Here is a 6038-nt window from a genome sequence, read left to right on the forward strand (position 1 = left end):
GACCCTGCCTGAATCCTTGCCAATGCATTCAGTCCTCTTCCGCAGCTCGCTTGCAGAGCTTGCTGGCTGAAACTTCTACAGACAGGTTTGTTGCTTTACTCCCTGCATTTGGGCTTGCACAATAACCCTTTAAAGAAACTGCGCTGCAATGACCTGCGAAGTCTGTAGTACAGCATTGGTACTTGTATTCCAGCATCCCTCAGTGCCCATGGCAAGGCCTAGAGACGTGCAGAAGCGCTGCCCAGGGAATTATTTTCCTGAATTGAACAGCACAGTGAAGGCTGTGTGTCATCTGAGTTGCCGTGCAGGGGGCTCGGCTCCGCTTTCCGGTTCCACAGCTTCCCGGGGTAGCAGGAGCGGCAGAGATAAAGAGCTCAGCATGGTGGGGAAGGGAGTGACCTGCTTCACTTGGTGGCGATCACTCTGATGTAAGTGCTGTGATGGTGGGCCCCAGAGGAAGCTGCAGTCAGTTCTCAGCAGGAAGGAAAATGACCACATGGAAGGGTGGTTAACACAGGGGGTAGGGGACAAAGGGTAAATGTTCTTTGTCACTGATGGATTTATCTGAGTTGGTCAAGGCCAGGGCAGTGGGGTATGAGAAGCAAATGCAAGTCTTGTAGCATATCCCAGAGGGGGTTCACACATCTTTTAATTTGTATTTTTAATCCGACACAATTGTGTGGTTTATTGTAGCCCTGTGAATACTCGGATCACTTGAACGCTGTGCCTGATCTTGCACTAGAACGTCAACCACATGGAGGGGCCTGGCTGCACTTCGGTTCCTTGAGTAACCAAAAAAGCTCCTTCTGGTTCACGGCAGTGATCCTCTGCTCAGCGAGTGCTGGCCGTGTCAGTGCTGAGGCTCTCTGCATGCCCTCTGTCCAGTTACCGCAGCCACAACAGGTTATTTTCATGTTTTCTGTGTGGTGAAGATGATTAAGGAAAGGCAGCAGTGGATTACCATCACAGATTGATCCAATGGCCAGAGAAGGAATATGAACTCCTCCAGAAAGTCCCCAGGAGAAAACCCGATTTTTTTTTATTTTTTTTTTTCCAAATTCTAACTATTTTGGCTGTACTGCAGCCGCTACATCTGGCGTGTGCATATCTAACTTACCTTCAAACTTCCTGCTCACCTACTGATCTTCGTCCGGCTCCAGTGTAGGTCTGAGTTCAGCGCACCTGATAAGCTGTGTAAGTACTCAAGAAGAATTATTATTATTTGTCCTGGAGCACTTTTATCCTTCCAAGTCCACTTGGATTTTTAAACATTGTTACAACAGTACTGCCTAGCTGTTTATAAACACCAGAAAAGGTTAGTCCAAAGTCCTCTTTGGGATTTTGGGAAGCGATAGGTTCTTCATGGAGTAGGAAATAGAGGGAGTTAAGAAACTATTTTCATTTATACTTTTTTTGGTGTCAGCATCTGCTCTGATCAGTCCAGCAGGCTTGTGGTGTTAGTCCTTTCTTCAGCCTAATTTCTGGATATAAATGAATTCACGTCTTGTATCTAGAGCAAAGCAGAAATGTGAGGCCTGAGCTCAGTCTCTCCATGACAGGTGTCTGCTATCGCTGTACAGCAGCTGCCGACACAGGAACCACTGGCCTCGTGGAACGCAGGAAGCGAGGACCTTTCAGCTCCCCTCTGCCAGGTGCTCTCACGTGGCAAAAAGCCCCAGGGATGTACCTGGCCGAGGCTGACCTGCGTTTGCCGCAGCAGGCACAGCACGTGGGCAACACATGAACACAGCTGGGAGCAGCAGTCGTTTGGACCTTGGAAAAAAGGATGGTGATGGTTTTGTTTGCTTCCAGGCTGGTAAAACAGAACTTCCGTGGTCTGCATTTCTTCTCCCAGATCAGGACCAGATTAGGGTCAGCTGCTCACGCTGTTGCCTGCCCTCATGAACTGCTTTTGCTCTGGACTGATGTCTGTAGGGGTAAGTCATTATCCATAATCTATTTCATTTTTCTGTTGAGATTCCTGGTTACAAGAAATTAAGAACTAGGTTCCCTGAGAATCCTTCATCAAAGGCAGCTGGGGCTCCATTCAGATCCATGTTTAGATGTGACAGGGAGCAAAGGGTTTGACAGGACACTGTCACATTCTGTGCTGGATGGGTTTTTTGAGTGACTTTGGCCGCACCGCTTTATTTTGCCGGATTCTTCTGTGAAAAGGGGAAAATCATCCTACCCACATTGTGGCCTCCTAGGGCGTTACCGAGTGCTGCCCAGAGCTGGACAGCTTGGTAGTGCTAAAGCCACATGGCTGCTGAAAAAAACACACGGGCACGACATTCCATGATCTAGTGGAGCTCAGTGGTAAACTCCTTCCTTTCCACGCGTTTTGTTGCCTTTGGTACCTGTTACCCTGCAATTGGAAACCCATTTCCTGCCCTTTCATCCTCTGCCTTTCTGATCTCTGCGTCGGTGTCGCTGGTAGGGGTTTTATTTCTGTTTTCTTGTCTCAGGCGGCTTTTGTCTCTGAGCTTCCACTTCCTGAGCGTGCAGCTGGCCGGAGTGGTAATCAACAAGGTCACATTTTGGTGCGCGTTGTTTTTAGGGGAGTGGGAGACGAATGGTTGCTCTGGGGGAGATACGGATTTTCCAAGTCAGGAAGGAAAGATGAAGGTGGAAAGAGAGCCTTACGGACCAAGTTTGTTTAGACAAAGGAAAGCGGAGGCTTGGGTTGGAGGCAGGGTTTAGAACTCCATTCCCAGTTTGAGTGCGGAGCTGTGCTCCGGCTGTAGTTAAGACATCGTCTCGGGATGTCTCAAGTCGTCTTTGATGTCTCTTTGCCAGCGTCACAACAGGAGGTGCTGGGAATAGTTAAATGCCTGTAAATTCTCATCACCCCTTGAAATACTGGATTCAAGCAGACTGTGTAGCAGCAGATACATACAAAACCAGTGCACTTTGCCAGTTACTTTGTCACAGCAGAAGCAGCACTCTGCTCATCTGCTCCAGAAGTTCAGCTTTCCTGGAAGAGACATATTTGCAAAGGTTTCCGGGCCTGAGAAAGTGAGAAGACCAAAGTGAGTTTATCTGAGTTGAATTTTAAGTCCTTCTCTGCTTCAAGTGTGCCAGAGTCACCCTTTTCTTCCAAAGCAACGAGTATTTCGGGAGAGGAAGCTCCCCATGTCAATTTTTAGTGCAAGCAGAAAGAAACTAAGTAGCATGGCCCACATCTTTAGAGGGGCGTCTGGATCACAATGGATCTCGTGCTGCCGTTGACCACAACTACCTTCGTTTCCTCATTTTAAGGAATGAAGTCACTGGCCCTAGTCACGCGTGACTCAGTGTGTCAGGGGGGAACGCGGTTCCTGGGCTGCCCTCCCGCTTCCCCTCGCACGCGTGCTTGTGTCACAGCGACCGTTACTGGCTCAAGACCCATCGCCAGGGCACGGAGCTGGGGATCACGTCATCGCCCCGGGTCATAACTTGCTGTTGACTGATTCCTGGGAGGAAAGGAAAGGCAGGAAGGAAAAACAACAACTGATCAAAAGTTCCACTTGTGCAAAAAAGGAAAAAAAAAAAAAGGAAATAAAAGGAAAATATGAATCAGAAGAGCTGGTTTCATTCAGGAACACAGAATTCTACAGAGCAGTGAGGCACTGACCTCTGTAGCAGGAGTTACTGCTTTTTACGTATTTGTTGTGGGACAGTTTGGTGTAAACAGATGCAAAGTGATGATATTCCCGATTTTCTTTGCCAAACTACTTCAGAGAAGCCTTTGAGTCTGGCCTGAAAGCCAGCGTGTACCGCTTGTACTGTGCTGGTGCTCCTGGGCCGTGGTCCCAAAACAACAGACAACGTACGGAAGCTGCTTAATAAGTCACAGAGGGTTTTTTTAGTGATAAAATGTTGAGTCGCTGTTTCATCGCCGTGCGAGGAACGGCCGGACGCCGCCTCCCCCTTGCAGAGGTGCTGAGCATCCGTCCAGCCATGTTTCCCTGGACACCGGGTATATCCAGACACCTCTGCGGGTGGGACGGCAGCGCACTCCGCCCTCCCTGACCACCCCGGAGGTGCCGGGGAACGCTCCGTGACCGGTGAAACCCCTCTCCCGAGGTGAGGAGAAAGAGATCTCCCGGGAGCGCGCCTCGGGGAGCGCCGAGCCCCGCCGGCGAGAGGCTCCTGCGGCTGGGCGGGGCGGGAGCGGACGGGCAGTGGGGAGAGGGAAGGAGAAGCCTTTCCCTCCAGCCCCGCGCCGCAGGTGGGAGTCAGGAGCGCCCCGGGAGCCGGCAGAGCCCCGGGGCATCCCCGAACGCGGCGGGCAGGCAGCGGCGGCCCCGCGGCGCGCCCCGTCGGCTCGGAGACACGTGACCCCCCTGCGAGGGGGCGGGGCCAGGCGTGACGCCACGCGCGCCCGGCCAATGGGGGCGCCGCACGGCGCGCTGGGCAGGGCCATCATTGGCGGGCGGTGATGTCAGGGCGGCGCGGGGCAGAGCGCGGCGCGGCGGGGCAGAACGGAGCGGAGCGCGGCGGGCAGCGGGCGTCGCCGCGGGGCGCAGCGGTGAGATGCCCGGCGCACCGGGCGGGCGGGGTGCGTGCCGGCCGTGGCGATGCCGTGCGGGTCCGCGGCCGCAGCCGGTCCGTGGGGGGCCGCGACAGCCCCGTGCCGCGGGAAGGAAGGGGGCTGGTCGGTCTGGCGGCCGAGGCAGCTGCGCTCTGCTCGGGGCAGCGCTTCCCCGGAGCCTTTGGCTCCGCCGGCCGGCTTGGGCCTCGGCCGGGTCCGCTTTAGAGGTGGTGGCTTGCGGGGCGGCGGGAGCACGGGCCGCCCGCTCCCCCGGCAGCGCTTCCGCCGGGCGCGGGGCTCTGCGGGCGCGGCGGCACCTCCCGCGCTGCGGCACCCGGGGAGGGAGCGGAGCCCCGGGCCGTAGGGCCTCTTCGGGCTCTGCGCTGGGCACACGGCAGGCAGCGGCGGCTGCTGCGGTTGTACCCGCTGGCTCCGGGCAGCGTGCCCCTGTCCTGCGGCTCGGGGCTCCTTCCTGGGTGCTCGCTTCTGGCGCACGGGGAGCAGAGAGCTGCTCTTCCCCCCGCGTCCCTGGCACAGCCCCCCTGAAGCGTGGGAAGGGTCGGGAAAGAAGGCTTGAAGAGTCAGGGGGATGGTGCAGCCTTCAGCGTTCGCCGGAGGAGAAGGTTGTTGGATGAATGCGCCGTTGTGCTGCCTGCCGTGAGACGCGATGGAATATCTGGTTTGCTCCCGTCTGTTTCAGGTGAAAGACGAGTTCCCGGAGAGCGACGTTAAACCTGAGGCTGTCCGAATGCCAGCTCCCACCCTGCAGCCTGCTCCGCTCAGTAAGTAACCAGCTCAGTAACCTTAACTGGGAACTTGCTGTTACTTTAAATAAGAACTCCCCTTGCCTCGTGCTGTAGGGTGAGAAATTCTTCTGGAAGAGGAGGACGACAGTGACACTTGGAGCTTGCTGGTATTGCTGGCCATTTTGGCAGAGAGCATAAAACAGGCTGAACCAGAGCAAAAGCCCACAGGAGCCTTCAGACTCAAATTCTGCAGAGGGACAGTGCCACTGGAGAAAGTGACAATGCCCCGGTAGTAAGAAGAGCTTTTCTGGATTGTAACATCTCTAAAAGCTCGTTCCACTCACATCTACCCTCTGCTTTCTCATCCCTTTAAGCTTCTATGTTATTCAGTGGTCTTTACTTCATCTCTTTTTTGCTCTGCCTCGTGTGCCTCATCACATCAGTTGTGCTGCTGGAAGAAGACCTGGAGAAAGATGCACTAAAGTGTCATACATCAAAGAAAAGCTTGGGTCCTGTCGTGGTGGCTGCTGGAGAGGAGAACTAGAGTGAATTTGCTGTAATTCCAAGTTCCTCCAGTGTTCCCTGCTAGCTCAGCGGTTGGTGTCTTCCATTCCTGGACTTTGCTTGATGGGGATCTCTGCTGCAGGAGCAATCTCTGCACTCAAAGGCAGGCGAGCAGGGATAGAAGAGGTCGCCTCTAGATGCCGGAAAGGCCATTTGTATAAGTTCCTGGCAGAAGACCTCTTCTGGAACAGCTGCTGGCTGTAGGCCCACCA

This window comes from Tauraco erythrolophus, chromosome 27, assembly GCF_009769465.1.
Source record: "Tauraco erythrolophus isolate bTauEry1 chromosome 27, bTauEry1.pri, whole genome shotgun sequence".
Lineage (NCBI taxonomy): Eukaryota > Metazoa > Chordata > Aves > Musophagiformes > Musophagidae > Tauraco > Tauraco erythrolophus.